We start from the raw sequence: 13055 nt of genomic DNA on the forward strand, positions 1-13055 counted from the left end.
TCTGCAGCCGCCATGAGTCACAGCGAGAGCTGGGAAAGGAGGGAGACAGAGGGTGGCGGCCAGCAGCTGGTGGAAACATAAACAGACAGTTTCCTCTCGCCTCTGTGTGCCAGGTCACGTAGCCCTGGGTGAGTCTCCCTAAGTGCCACCCAGGGCTTAGGGGGAAAGTACCTTCCCTCTCGTTCTGCGTCACTTTGGTCTGGAAATGAGTATTGTGACTGTCCCGGGGACACCTCTGTACCCACCGCTTCTAGTCCCCAAATCCTGCGTGCACATGGGGGTGCCTTGCACTGCAGTGACCACGCTGAGCAGTGTGCACCTCATGTCACTTACACCCTGCGACCCGGCAGGTAGGTTCTATTTCATCTCCTTTTTGCAGACCAGGAACCCACGGCTCCCAGAGCTTAGCTACACCGGGCCACCTGGCTAGTAGTGCAGGCCTGCCGAGGTCGAGCCCAGCTGTGACTGGTGGACGCCCATGCAGAGGGCACGGCCTCTGATGTGTCCCTGCTTAGCTTCCGTGCCATGCACGCGCCTGGCCCGCAGCAGCCTGCAGCCTGATGGATGCTCACGGAAGGGGCGTGCAAGCCTCGCCCTACGGGCTGGATCTGGCCCCAGCTGCAGGGATTCAGAAACTGCAGCCTGGGCCGGCGCCCACCGCCCTCTGCATCCGCCTCCTCGCAGATGCCCTGGAGGGAGCCTGTGCCTTCAGCACCCTCTGGCTCGCTTCCGACGGTGCGGCTTCCCCGCCGAGCAGCCTGGCAACGGGGGAGAGCCTGACCCCGGGCGCTCGGGGCTCCGCGGGGCAGCCCCGGCCCCACCACCGACGCATGCGCAGCCCCGACGGCGGGAGCCCGGAGCCGAGCCCGGAGCCGGCGGGCCCTCTCCACGCATGCGCGGCCCCCCACCACCAGAGTCCGAGAGCCCGGGAGCCCGCGAGGCCCTCTCCACGCATGCGCAGCCCCGACGGCCGGAGCTCGAGAGCCCGGAGCCGACGGGCCTTCCTCACGCATGCGCGGCCCCCGCGGCCGGAGCCTGGGAGCCAGGAGCCAGCATGGCCCTCTTCACGCATGCGCGGCCCCGACGGCCGGAGCCCAGGAGCCTGGCAGCCCGGGAGCCGAGAGCCGGCGCGGCCCTCCCCACGCATGCGCGGTCCCCGCGACGGGAGCCCGAGAGCCTAGGAGCCGGCGCGGCCCTCCCCACGCATGCGCGGCCCCGGCGGCTGGAGCCCGGGAGCCCGGAGCCGGCGCGGCCCCTCCACGCATGCGCGGCCGCGGGGCGGGAGGGGCGGTGCAGGGAGCTGCAGCGAGCGCCTGCCCCGCGGCGGGAAGTCCGCGTCCTCGTCCCCGCAGGGACCCGGTGCGCCTGCCGGGAACGAGCCCCCGGGGAGCCACGCCCTCGTTAGCAAAGGCCGGGGCTCGCCCTAGGCCTCCGGGAAAGCGGTTCCCGGCGCGGTCGTGCAGCGCGGGGGGCCCCGGGAGCGCCCTGCTGTGCAGAGGAGCTCGGGAGCGGATGTGGGGGGTGGGCGCCCCGGGCGCCGCCTGCAGGGGTGGAGGTGCTGGGGGAGCGCGGGGAGCCCGCCCGACTTCCCTGACCTCGCTCGGCTGCACGTCGTGCCCCTGCGGGGTGCGGGGTGCGGGGTGCGCGGTGAGGAGCGCTGGCCTCCAGGGGGCTGGGGTGGGAGGGGGCGTGGGCCGCAGCCCGGGAGCCTCCCTGCTGGCATCCATCCGCCCACCCCGCGGGACTCACCTTTGGTTTCCTTCAGCTTCACTCCATTTCCCTCCCAGGCCCCAAGAAGTCTGCAAAAGGAGATACTAAAAATGATTGCAGAAAGTTAAACCAGGCATGAAATGACCCCTAAAATGACAGGGAGGTCGTGGAGACGCACTGTCTCGGGGCTTTGCTTAGGCGACCCTTTAGTTTTCTTTTTGAGATTTACGGAGACCTGGGAAACAAGCAAAAGCAGACCTTTCACGGAGGCAGAGAGGTTACCTGGGAACTCTTGGTCACTTCAAGGTCATCATGGGGATAAAGGGTGGGGATGTGCGCGGCTGAAGCGGGCGAGGGGTGCTTGTAAATGAGCTTCATCCATGACTAAGGTCTCCAGGGACGGGAAGGAATACTCTTTACTTTCTGCAAAGGGAAGTTGGGATTCAGAGTAGTGGAGACGCAACCTGCCCTGAAAGCTGCCGCAGCCTCCTGGGTCCCAGGACAGCGGGGCCCTTCCACACTCATGCACTTACTCCAACGGCAGGTCAAGGAAGATGCTGTTTTATTAAGGACACACTACAATTGGGGGGGGGGGCTTGCATAACAGAAGATCTCCACACACCCACATTATCCGTGCATCAGTTGCTTCTTAGCCACGTTTGAGGGGAGACCCTAACGTTCACGTTATTGTTCGCGTTTTCTTGTATGTTTGGTTTTTAAAAACAGGAGAGGGGTGCCCGGGTGACAGTCGGTCAAGCGTCTGCCTTGAGCTCAGGTGGTGACCCCAGGGGTCCTGGGATCCCCGCACTGGGCTCCTTGCTCTGCAGGGAGCCTGCTTCCCCCTCTACCTGCTGCTCCACCTGCTTGTGTGCGCGCTCCCTCTCTCTGTCAAAAGAATAAAAAAAATAAACGCACAGGACAACTTCTGTATCTACCTGGATGCAGACCCTGAGAGCTTTCAGATGAGCCATCCACGTGCCTCTCGGGATGATTCCGGGCTAGTCCTCTTTCTGCCACCCCTACGTGGAACACGTCACAGGTGGGCAGGTTGCTCTCCTCTCTGGGCACTTTTACCAGCCCGTCCCTCTGTCCGTGGCAATTAAACCCAGGTCTGAGAAGCAGGAAACCAGGCTTCCCAAGAGATTAGGTCCCACCAGGGGTCAGGGCCAGTCACCTGCCATCGTGGAGATTCTAACGGGTGTCACGTTTATTTGCAAGAAGAGACACAACATCTGAACTGTCAGAGTTCCACAACCACTTTCAGCTCTGTGACCTGGGACGGGGGCAGGGGTGCCGCAAGTGGCAACCTAACTCGTGTCTCCTTCCAGCTCGGTCATTGCAGACGGCCTGCAGCCTCAATGAGCGGCGGGTGCAGCTCCCTGTAGGTACCTATTTTAGTGGCGCTCCCGCAGGATGAACGTTAGTTATTTTCGGTTGCGTGTGGGAAAACCCAGGTCCGCTGCCAAGCCGGGCAAGTGGGCATCGCGCGCTGAGCTGTCAGCCGCGGTTCTTAGCTCCGCTCAGATTCATTTCTCATTTTCAGTTGGCGTGTGACCTTTTCCCCAGTGTGGGGTCCTGATCACTTCCTTTCTCTGCAGCCTGTGGCTGGATCCCTCTAATAATAACCGCGAGAGTGCCGAGTGGGTTGTATAAAATCCTCGGGGAGGGGTGTGGAGTGAAGCACGTCGTTTTCCAGGGGACCAGATGTGCCCGTCGACAGAAACAAACTAATATGCGGTGAAATCACACGTCTGTCTCTCTAATTTGTGCAGAATGGGAGGACGCTGGGTTCGTGCCTTCCATAGCTCTCCTGTACGCGGTAGGCGGCCTCTGAAACGCCCCGCTCGTCCTCACCTGCAGGCAGGTATTCCCACCTGTGGGCCTGCGGGCTCCATCTGGGGACTCCTTAAACAAATAGAATTTTTAAAAAGTGATGGGAAGTCACCTCTGAGATTAGGTTACAAGAAGACTACAGCTTTCTGTCGACCCCTCTGTCTCCTTCCGTCTCTCTCTCCGCCACCCGACACGTGGCGAGCTGCCTGCGGAGAGGCCCGTGTGGCAAGGAGCCGAGGATGCCTTCCACGAGAAGCCTGCAAGGACCTGAGCTTGGCCAACAGCTACGGGCCTGAGCCCCAAAGGCGAGCCTCCCTGCGTCCAACCCAACACGGCCCGGGTTGTCACTTTGATTGCCACCGGGGAGACCCTGAGTCAGAGGATCACTAAGCTGTGCCTGGATCCCTGACCCACAGAAAGAGTGAGGCCAGACGTGTTTGTTGTCCTAAACACCTCAGTTTGGGGTTATTTGTTATGCGGCAATAGAAATGCGAACGCTAGCGCTCACGTCCAGATGTCCAGATTGGGTGGCTAGGAGCCCGTGTGACCCAAAGGAGCGGGCTCCCCTCTCACCTCTTGCCACACCCCCAGCGTCACTCCTGGGCCATCGCTTTTTAGTCAAACCTCATTCTTAGGTGTTTTTGTGCCTTTGTACAAGCAATTTTTTTCTGCCCAAAACAACCCGTGTCTGTCCTGCTTACGCCCTGACATCTGGCGTGGACGCCCTCTGGAAGGCCTCCGGTTCAGGGTTCAGCCGGCGCAGCTCCCACCCCTTGCCCTGGGGCCCCCCGGCCCTGGGCCTCTGCCTGTGGCCGCACAGCCTGGACGGCGGGCGCTTCTCTTCGTCTTGCAGCCCCTGCTGCCCGCACAGCACGGGGATGGACGCCAGGCCCAGGCACGGTCCGTGGCTGTTTTGTGGAGCCAAGGAGCCTAGCAGGAGGCCGTCAGCGGCCAGTCGCGCTCCCAGCTCGGGCAGGAATCAGATCCCCGGGCTGCGCCGCGTGTAGCCCAAGACTCCTGGACTAATCGGCCCCGTCGGCACGTCTAAGGCCACGGTGCCTCCCAGCGCTTCAGCCCTCAGGTCAGGTCATGGGAGCTCGGAAGTTGACAGTCCTGTAACCTGAGTTATCATCATTTCAGCTTGTCCTTTGTTTTGTTTTGGGTTTTTTTTGTGTTTTTTATAAAATTTTATTTGTTTACTCATGAGAGACCCAGAGAGAGAAGCAGAGACCCAGGCAGAGGGAGACGCAGGCTCCCTGTAGGGAGCACGATGTGGGACGCGATCCCGGGACCCCGGGGTCACGCCCTGAGCCGAAGGCAGAAGGCTCAGGCTGGGCCACCCAGGGACCCCCTGGCTTGTGACCTTTGAATTGATATGTTACAGGCATCACCTTCCTTCCCTGCATTTTGAGGGAAAACTAGAGAGGAACCATGAAGGCATCCCTGGGGCCAACCTGAGAGCGTGCTGACTGTGGGTGTCAGGTCGCCGTCCAGGCCCTGAAGCTCGCGAGCACCTGGGTGCGGAGCAGCTGCAAGCCTGTCCACCCAGCGCCGTGTTGGGGCGATTGCGCGTCCTTGGTCGGATCGTCCCTGCTCCTCCGAGGCTCTCCCCCTGGCCTTGGACTCCCCAGGAATGGCTTCCCACGCGGGCTCCGGACGTGCTCTTGCCGCCCCGTCCCCGCTGTCCGCAGGGAGGCTGGAGAGTCCGTCTGGCCCATCCGCCCAAGCCCTGCGGCCGCCCCGGGCCAGGTGGGTCGGGCGCAGCCTCGTCCCGCCTCCCGCCTACCTGCCGGCCGAACTCTGGTCACGCTAGAGCCTCCGTGGCCGGGGAGGCGCCGCAGCCCCTCCACCGAGCCCAGGACCACCTGGCCCGGGGAACCCAGCTGTTCCTGCAGATTCTGTTGCGCTCTCGCCTCCTCCGAGGACCCCCTGACGTCTCTAACCAAACCCAAGCACAGACGGGAGCTTCAGGGCTCCACGCGTCGCCCTGTCACCGTCGCTCGGGCGGGGATCTGACCCGGGTCTCTCGGTTTGCTTCCCCGCGGGCCGGGGCAGAGGGGGAGCGGGCGCCAGTGCCCTGGAGGGCCCGTGGGGAGGGGCAGGCATGAGGACTGAATGGAACCCAAAGGGGCGCAGGAAGACGACCTGAAGGTCCCACAACAGGATGTCGGAGTTTCTTAGGAAATCTGCCGAGTGCACAGCATTCCCAGTTGCTGTCCCTGCCCTGCCCCAGGCCCACCTCTGCCCCCGTCCCGCTCCCGGGGCTCTCCTGCCCCAGCGCCCCTTCCCCCTGGGCAGGGGTGCTCCCTTGGGCACGCGCTCTGGAGCTCCCGCGTGTGCACCCTAGCCCAGCACCGCCCAGCACCCTGACCCCCGGCAGCCCGGCCGGCCGCTGCCTCAGAGCTTCACCCTTCCCCGCGGGGGTGCAGGGGCGCGGGGCCCACGTCATCCTGGCTGCTGCTTCGGGCCTGCGGAGGGAGCTTCGCCTTCCTCCCAGTGTGGACGGCGTGTCAGTCGGCCTGCAGTGAGCATGATCCATTGTCCCCTCGTGTCCCCCGGGGCCCCCACCCTTCCTGGGGGGTCATCTCTAGTCTCACGTCTGGGGCCGCCCGGTGGCTTCATGTCCCAGCCCCTGTTCCTTCCAGGGCTCAGGCAGCCTGACAGCCCTCGGGGCAGCCGTTCTTCCCACATTTACTGCCTCGGAGAGACGGAGACAGGGACGGGGGCTGGGGGGAGAGGGGCAAGGCGGTGCCCTCACCCGGAGCTTGTCGCCCTCTGGGGCTCCTTCCAGGCACCTGCGCAGCTGGGTGAGCGGCCTTGGCCGTGGCTGTCGGGGGGCTGGGAATCCGTCTTCTCCGCACTAATTTTTGCCAAGAGGCAGGAGTTTGGAAGAACATGAATCTGCTTCCTTCCAGCTTTGCCTACACGGATGACAGTATTATCACCCTCGGGCTTTTAAACCGAAAGTCTGCACGGAGATCACGGAGTCCGGGAGGGCTCCTGAGTCATCGGAGCTAATTGCCTTCTTTCTTCCCTGGGTCCTCGGTGTCTGTGAGTCAGCGGCTGGAGCACGGAGCCTCGGGAGGCCTGAGGTGAGCAAGGTGGGGCAGGGCGTGGGCAGGGGCTCTGGGAGGGACATGGTGCGTCACCCCGGGGAGCCCCTGGCCAAGTGTGCATCTGCGGGGACGGCCGGATCCCTATGACCTGGGCCGGGGCACCGCCGGGCGCTCCACGGGTGGGAGGTAGCCGGATGCCCTTGCGGCCTCGTGCTTGTTCCCGAGTCCCCTGAACAGAGCAGTTGCTAGAGCGGCTCGGCCGGGGCGAGAACCCGCGGCAAATTCGGGTGCCCCCCCCCCCCAAGGCCTTTGCTCCCTGGGCCCGGCGCTGATGCCCTCCGCGGGCGCCCACCTGGCCATCGGGGGATGAGCAGGCCCTGCCCCGGCTGCGAGCTCCTTCCCTGTGTCCAGGGCTGGCCATCCACCCAGGGGTCTCCGACGAACAGACGAGCGCGAGTCTGGACGTCCAGGTGGCACGGGAGGCTCCCGGGGTGGGAACACGCTTAAGAGAACTTCTGTCCCTTCTAGGGACGGCGTGTGCCCTGTGGAGCCCGCACACGGGAAGGTGCCTCGCAGACCACGGACGTGCAGGGGGGCATCCCCGGGAGGCTGCGGGGCGTCGGGGCAGAGCTCGGGTCCTCCGGGAGACCCGGAGACGTGCTGGGGAGCAGGGCTGGGGGTGCTGCTCCCGGGAGCCCCACTCCGGGCCGCCTCCCAGGCTTTCCCACTAGGGGGCAGGCAGAGGCAGGAGAAGAGTGAGGTGCTGGCCCGCGGCCCCGAGCACCCAGGCTCCCACCCAACACCAAGCCGACAAGACCAGGCCCCTCTTCCTGCCCTCTTCGGCCTGTGACATCGCAGACCACGCGGCCACGTAACCACAGTGGATGTAATGAGAGAGAGAGCGCGAGATCCCTGGTTTTCTTATTTCACTCACCGTTTGTGGGTTTTCTATTCGTGCCTCACGTGCCCGTTCATTGTCGGGAACAGTCAAGATGTACCTGAACTCCACCACTTTATAAAATGAGAAGGAGGGGAGGGGCGCCCTGGGGGTCCCCGGGTCACCGAGGCTCCAGTCCTCAGGCCCAGTCGCCGCTGCCCCCATCTCCCGCCCAGCGCTCCTCTGTGTACCAACCCAGCAGTTCGAGGGAAACTCATTTTCTGGATGATTCCCACATGCCTTGAAAAGTCACTTCCGCCTCAGAAGCTCCAGGTGATGGGGACCCTTGATTGGGGTAAATGTTTTCTAATCCCCAAGGATTAGAGAAAAGCAGCACAGCTTTCCTTCTACGCCGGTCATCCTCTAATCAAAGTTACGGGGCCCAGACACCGGAGCCTAAAGTAACTAAAGTGAGTATAAAGGAATAAACGTTTTCCTAGGCCAGACTACGGAAATGAAGGTCTTTTTTTTATTTTTTTTATTTTTATTTTTTTATTTTTTATTTTGGAAATGAAGGTCTTTGTGTGGAAAGGAGAGTCGCTTCATACGAAGCCGGAGGGTTGGAAGGTCGCATCCTCCTGCCTGCAGAGAATGTCCGACCCGCAGCCCCTCGGTGCTTGAGGACCTTAATAGAAGGCTTTGCTTTAACGAAGTTAAAGACTCTTTAATGGTTTGCATCTTTAATTGCAATGAGAACAGAGCAGCCGTATGGCGTGAGCCAGTGAGACCGGGCTGAAAAGGAACGGTTTGGTTTTTCTAATGGAATCAGGATTCCTATGCAAACCTCTTTTATGCCGCAGCCTTTTTTGAATGCGGCCCCTGATTTCATTCCAGTAGTAATCACAGCTGAGCACTATCTTTTAAAGATAAAGCCTGATGGCGTTACTTTAATGGTCTGCAAGACGCTCTCCAGAATCACCTAAAAATATGCATCTTCAACGATACCATAGATTAGTTCATCTAAAATTGTTTGGTCTCCAATTAAAAACATAAACAGGCTTGGATATATTTGGACACAGATGTTGCCGGAGTTTCCAGATTCCATTGTTTAAAGGTATTCCATAAATATGACAAAAAGCGCGGAGACGGCGCCCGTCTGATTGGGTATTCAGGCCGACAAAGCGCGTAATCGCCGGGCCGGAGCCGCCGAGCAGCCCTCATTCATCTGAATTCCCTTTCGCGGATCAACAAGGCTTGACCTCGATTTCTTAAACGCAAGCGAGAGCCGTTGATGCGATCCGAGCAAACCAGTCGTTCCGACGCCCCGACGAGTCTGGAATCAGAACTGATGGACAGAAGCTGGAGGGAGTAACGGGCTCCGGGCAGTCGTGCTGGGCTCGGAGGCCACGGCTACCGGCCGAGCTCAACTTCGGCCTTGTTCCCAGGGACGGTCAGTTCGCCAGCGGGGTCCTGCGGGGAGGGCCGCCCCGGCTCCGCTCCAGCGTCCCCGGCCCTCTCCGCGGCCACCGCGCCCGGGCCTTCCTCGCCTGTGTCCCCGGCAGGGCCTCCCTTCTCTTCCTGACAAAGCACTTTCAGTCAACTCTTGGATTTCTTCACGGCTGATTAAACCGTCTGTGTGCATCCAGGACCCTTCTCCTCTTTCTGTGTCCAGCCGCTGACCTTTCTGCGAGTTCACTGTCGGGGGACAGAGCTCGCCCCCGCACCCCCCGACTACTTGCTAGCAGCCCTGGTGACCATGTGACCCCGGGAAGGGTGCAGGCTGTTGAAATATTAGTGCCTCTTCTAAGCATATGACTTTTCGCCCGGGGGGGTTTTCTGAGTGAGGGGGGGCACGGGGAAAGCGGCCACCCTGCCAGCCCGCGAGTTACACCCACCAGCACCCTCCCCCGCTGTGGGTGGTTGTGCCGTTAGCCCCCACCGGCTCCCCGTGGGGGGTGAGCCCAGCGAGGAGGAGGGATGGTGGCGCGGCCAGGAAACGGGAAGGACACAGGGAAACGCAGCACGAGGATTTGTGGAGGGCCCAAGGACCAGTCCCTCCAGCCGGGAGCCTCTACAGAGGTTCCTGACAGCAGAGGACCAGCACCCCCCCGACCCCCCCCCCGCCCCCGGTCTGGGGCTCCCGGCAGGCCCAGCTCCCCAGGGCATGCCCAGGCCCCGTCCCCTGCACGCTCCTCAGCCTGCAGGCCCCGCTGCCTCCCGAGCTCGAGCTCGGGGACCTGTGCTTGCTGTACCTCTCAAAATGACACTTCTGTCCTTTGCTTCATGTGCACTGTGGCTTCCCCTGATGTCCCCTCCTGAGGGTCCTGCCCCAGCAACAGAATTTCTCGGCGCCTTGCCTCCCACCGTCAGTCCTGAAGGTGAGGAAGTGGCTGGGCCTCTGGGCCTGCGATGCGTCCCCACCGCCCAGTGACAAGTACCTGATGCGGGAAGGTTCCCGCACTACCCGGGAAACCTGCTTAATGCAAGAGAGGCCCCGCCTCCCTCTGTTCTCTCCACGTACTATTAATGGTTAATTGTCAGCACGAGGTAATTACTACCTCAAAAAAAAGACGATATTCTGCTCAGAAGCTTTCTGCCACATTTATTACAGGATAAAAGGGCTTAGGCCTTTTAAGAAGAAACCAATTAAGGGGGCGCCTGGGTGGCTCAGTCGCTCAAGCATCTGACTTGGTTTGGCTCAGGTTGTGATCTCAGGGTCGGGAGACATGAGGTCCAGCCCCGCATTGGGCTCAGCGCTCCGCGTGGAGTCGGCTTGAGATTCCCTCTCTCCCTCTCCCTCTGCCCCTCCTGCCCCTCCCCAACCCCGTGCATGGTTCTCTCTCTCTCAGATACATACATATATCTAACAAGAAGGAGGAGGGGAGGGAGGAGGAGGGAGGAGGAGGGAGGAGGAGGAGAGGGGGAGGAGGAGGAGGAGAGGGAGGAGGAGGAGAGGGAGGAGGAGGAGAGGGAGGAGGAGGAGAGGGAGGAGGAGGAGGAGAGGGAGGAGGAGGGAGGAGGAGGGAGGAGGAGGGAGGAGGGATTAGGAAGAGGGAGGAGGGGGGAGGAGAGGGGGAGGAGGAGGGGGAGGAGGAGAGGGGGAGGGGAGGAGGAGGGGGAGGAGGAGAGGGGGAGGAAGGACCAATCCAAGCGGGGGGGAGGGGGGCAGGTCGAGGTTGTCCCAGCCGTGGGGGCCTGTCCTGCAGGAAGTCACCTGCCCTCGAGCTAAGGCTTAGCAGGCAGGGAGCCCAGTGAGCTGGCAGTGCTGCCCGGGCAGAGCGGCTGAGACGCGGTCCCGGCAGGACGGGCCCTGGAGGGAAATGGGCGCGCACCCCGAGGGGCCCAGTGTCCGTGGGGCTGAGGACCCTGGGGGCCGCGGGAGGGAGCTGCAGGCCACTCGGGGCGGTGCCAGGGCTGCACACAACGGGGCTTGCCCTGCGCTGGCTCTCGGCACCCCCGGGACGCTGACACAAGCTGAGGCTAACTGGGGGCGTTAGTGGCCTCATCCCCGTTCGGTGACCAGTAGCCGACGCAGAAACCATTGCAGGCTGGTGCCAACGCCGAGCAGCCCGGGCAGTACCGGTGCCGAGCGACGAGCCAGGCCGGGCTGGAAGCCACCCTCCAGCTGCCACCGTGGGCTCTCGGGCTCTGAACCCCCTGCCCGGGGTCCCCGGGAGCACCCACTGTCGGGGGTCCCCACGCCCCGGCCCGCAGCCCTACACCTGTTCTGTGCCTGCGAAACGGTCATAGGGACAGAGGGTGACAGGAGATGGAAAGGGAATGGAAGTCACAGAAATACCTGAGCATTTGTAGCTTTAAACTTTGTTCTGGGGGCACCGGGGGGCTCAGCGGTGGAGCGTCTGCCTTCAGCCCAGGCCATGACCCCGGGGTCGGGGGATCGAGTCCCACATCGGGTCCCTGCAGGGAGCCTGCTTCTCCTGCCTGCGTCTCAGCCTCTCTCTCTCTGTCTCTGTCTCTGTCTCTCATGAATAAATAAAATCTTTAAAAAAAATAAAACTTTGATTTCTGGAAATTTTAACGCATTCTAATAAAAAGTATATTTCATGGTCCCATTTTATTCTACATTTGACTTCTTGTATGGAGGAGAAAGCCTAACCATGAACTACAGACCGGCCCACAAATGTGTTAGGGCACCTGCAGGGTAAACAAGTTTTGTTCTGTGTCTTAATCGACGGCCAACATGCGCCACTAGAGGATTTCCCACTAACAAAACACAACACAGCAAAACAACAACCCACTGAACCAAATCCTAGATTTCAGTTTTCCTCGGGGACACAGAAGCCGACCTGCCGGCCCAGCTGCGTGGGGTTTCCGGCTGCGCCCCGCGCCCCCCAGGCCAGCCACACCAAGGCACCTCCCCTTCCCGGGACGCCCTTCCCACCGGAGGCCGGGGGGTGCGGAGAGCCCTGTCCCTGCGCCCCCGTGGGGGCCGGGGCGCTCCAACAGGGTGGGCCGGCTGCTCTGCACCCGTGTCCTGGACTCTCTTGCAAGTTGTGCGTGGGAGCCGGTGAGGGTCGGGCAGCCCCTGGGTCGGCCCCCACCTGGGGCGCACGAAGGTTCCCACTGTCCGCGGTCGGGGCTCCAGAGGGCCGCCCGCCACCTGCCCCGAGGGCCCGCCCCGAGGGCACCGGGACGGCGGCAGTTTCGGGAGGAAGGTGCTGTCTGCGGGCAGGACGCAGGCCCATCAGCAGCGGACACCCTCTCTTGCCGGCGCGTCACCCCGTGGCACCGGGACTGCGAGGCAGCCGCGAGATGCCCGGGGACATCTGTTCCAAGGAGGCGACACGGAGCGCACTGGGGACAATCGGGGCCGCTGCCCGCGGACGGAAGGCAGGCACCGCCCAGCGCGCCGAGCCCGGGCCGTGGGCACAGCTGCCACCTGCGGGGACCAGGCCCCAGTGTGACATCCTCGGGCGGCCCAGCTCCCAGCAGCTCCTTCGGGGCAGGCAGGGGCCGAGTCATGCCCGGCGCCCTGGAGGGATGTCGTGCATGTGTCTGCGGCCCCCGACGCTCCGTGTTCACCCCACGGCCACCTCGCTCCCCCGGGCGGCTGGCGGGCTGTCACAGCAGGGGGTGACACAGGGGCCTATGCGGCCGTGGAGGTTCCCTGCCCCGCTTCCCCCACCTCATGAGCCTGCGCAGAGCGACTCTGAGTCCCCGCCACCCCCGCCGGCCGTATCCTACCCAGTGTCCTACCGAGGAATCACAGCTGTCCCCCCCCCAGCCGTGTCCTATGGAGGAAGTGCAGCTGTCCCCACCCACCGGCCCTTGCAAAGACAGCGGGGCCTTGTCCCCGGGCCTGCCCCAGGGGCCGTCCACACAGCAAGGGGGCCAAAGTGAAGAGGGGCGCATTTCTGAGGGGAACTTGAGGTCATGCTGCTGCCAAGGCAGAGACTGTGCACCAGGGGACGGGCCCCCAGGGAGTCTGGATTCGGGGACGCCTGGGCCGGAGCTGCAGCTGAGTGCGGACTCCCCAGGTTACCTGGGAGGTGGCGGGAAAGTGGGCGACGGCCTTGGTGTCACCGGGGCTTCCCGACTCACACTGGGGCCGGATCAGT

General features: G+C 62.7%; 1 long non-coding RNA gene across 1 annotated transcript; it reads left to right on the forward strand.

Annotated features, from left to right (window-relative positions):
• Positions 1-1661: 1661 nt before the first annotated feature.
• Positions 1662-10360, forward strand: LOC144293640 (uncharacterized). Its single transcript, XR_013360820.1, has 5 exons — positions 1662-4624; positions 4928-6067; positions 6459-6635; positions 7128-7946; positions 8053-10360. It is a non-coding gene; the product is annotated as an uncharacterized LOC144293640 (long non-coding RNA).
• Positions 10361-13055: the final 2695 nt, after the last annotated feature.

Source organism: Canis aureus, chromosome 22 (genome assembly GCF_053574225.1).
Source record: "Canis aureus isolate CA01 chromosome 22, VMU_Caureus_v.1.0, whole genome shotgun sequence".
Taxonomy (NCBI): Eukaryota; Metazoa; Chordata; class Mammalia; order Carnivora; family Canidae; genus Canis; species Canis aureus.